Here is a 2147-nt window from a genome sequence, read left to right as displayed (position 1 = left end):
ATGCCTGACCTCCTCCTCGGGGGTGTCCGGGACTAAGGAGCTATAGCTCATAGGTTGGTCTGGTGCCTTTGGTGCGGACGGCCCTCACAGTCCACGGGACGAATCCTGCCGATGCTGTGGTGGTATCCCGAGGTGAAAGTTTCGCCTCAGGGGGTTGGACGGGTTGAGTCTGCCGCTGCTGGCGTCCAGGCGCCTGGTGCCCTTGCGGGGGTGTAGTACGCTGGTCTTGTCTCAAGTGAACACTTACTTAGTGTCTCATTCCTGTGTGGAGCTTGCCTTTGACTCCCTCGGCGGCGGGGGTTGTCCCCGGGGTTCCCCTGGGGGCGTTCTCTGCGCAAGTCTCCGGGTTCCCTTCCTCTTCCTGCGCCCGTTGACCCGCCCTTGCAGGGGTGGGGTCCTTCGGCCGTTCCACCCGGATTTCAGGGTGTCGGTCGGGGCGGTCAGGTTTTGGCTCCCGGGTGTCGGTTTTCCGGTCTCGTACTGGTACTGCCGCTCCAATTTTCGCCCCTGGATCCTAGCTTTCGGCCCTCTCACTCCTGGGGGTTCCCGGGGGGGGTAGGGGGCTGTCGCCTCTGTTGCGTCCCGTCTTGGGCCGTGGCTGTCGCGGTTCTTGGGATCTTCGGGCTGGCTGGCCGGTGAACGGTCTTGCTGGTATTGCGGTCTTTCCACGGGGTCCCCCCTTCCCGACGGGTTCGGAGGCCGCCTCCTTCCCTTGTCTATTCTGTGGACCTTGGGTTGGCCTGGGAGGCCGGACTGCGAGTGGGGGTCCCCACTCTCGGGTGCGGGTGCCGCTGTTGGGCTTGCCTTCTGACCCGTGGGTTGGCCCGGTGCTCATGACCCGCCTGGTGGATCTTCTTCGCCGGGAGGGAGTCCTGGTGTTCCCTGTCTGGGCAATTGATACAGCCCGGCCTCATCTTTTTCGTGGGTGAGGCATCACGTCAGGCGGGGTCTCTCCTCCGACGGATCCCTGTTCTAGGTACGGTGGTCCCTTCGGGTCCTGTCTCGGGATTGTCCTCCTTCGGGGGTCGGGTGCCTGGACCCGGTACTTCCCTCGGGGTCAGTCAGGACCTGACCTGCCGCCTTGGCACCTATGCTTCGGTGTCCCCATGTATGGGCCGTACTCACTTCAGCAACTCATATCCATAAGTTGGGACAATTCCGAGGAGACTGGCGTGGCCCCTGCGCAAGGTGGACTCGCATGTTCGGGAGGCGTTCCATATGCCGGGTCAGTCGCCCTGGAAGGGTCGGTTTCGCCGGTCCTGTCCCTTCGGGCCATCCTTCTCCCGGGGTCCGGCTCTGTGAGGGCTCGACTATGTCGAATCTTCCTTCGTTGCCTTGTCTCGCCCTGTCCCGGTGGTGTTTCGGCGCCTGGTGCCTCGACTCGGTCTGCCTCCGGTGGATCGGTTCTGGGGGGGGGACTCGGCCCTCCGGCCCGGGTTCTACTCCTCCTTCCGGGTCCTTATTGCCCGGTCCTTCGCGTGACCTTTCAGTCTGATGTACGCGTTTCCCCCGTGCCCTCTGATTTCGCGGGTCCTCGGGGATTCGCTTGGGCAGGGCCGGGGTGCTCCTGGGTGCTCGTCCCGGCTGTGCATGGACTTATTTTGGAGTGATGTGCCTGGCACCCGCGCGTGGTGGCCTCGCATGTCCTGGGGCATTCCTGTTTTTGGCTCCCGGCGGGGTCCTCCGCCCCGGGTTCCCTCTCCTTTGGCCGAGCTGACGCTTCGAGCCACCTGGCCGATCCCGGATCTTCCAGTACAGTGATTGGGTCCCCCGCTCTCGGCGCCGGTGTGAGCCGGCTCTTGTCGGCTGGCCGACCTCCTTGTGCAGGCCTGGTTCTGGAGCGGAGGAGGATGCTTGCTCGGGGGTTGGGGCTTTGCTGCACCCGCGATTGTTCCAATGCTCGCTCCGGCGGCACGTATACATGATCTGGGACGATGCTGAGAGGATTGCCGCGGCTCCGGCGCAAGGTGGTCACGCAAAGACGTGGAGCGTTCCATGTTAGTGGGGCTGTGTGGCTCACTGAGATGGTCCTGGACCAGGGTTCAATTCCCCGCCTCGGTGGGTCTTGTGCTTCATTACTTCCGTGGATTCGTGAATCCTCATGCCGGTGCCTAATCGTCTCACGTGTTCACACTCTGCAGCGCTGG

At 63.6% G+C, this 2147-nt stretch overlaps 1 non-coding gene across 1 annotated transcript; it reads left to right on the top strand.

Annotated features, from left to right (window-relative positions):
• Positions 1-1117: 1117 nt before the first annotated feature.
• LOC147662641 (U6 spliceosomal RNA) lies at positions 1118-1224 on the top strand. The gene has a single exon (XR_015305515.1). It is a non-coding gene; the product is annotated as a U6 spliceosomal RNA (small nuclear RNA).
• Positions 1225-2147: the final 923 nt, after the last annotated feature.

Source organism: Lissotriton vulgaris, unplaced genomic scaffold (genome assembly GCF_964263255.1).
Source record: "Lissotriton vulgaris unplaced genomic scaffold, aLisVul1.2 SCAFFOLD_1792, whole genome shotgun sequence".
NCBI lineage: Eukaryota > Metazoa > Chordata > Amphibia > Caudata > Salamandridae > Lissotriton > Lissotriton vulgaris.
This window is presented reverse-complemented; position numbering and strand designations above follow the sequence as displayed.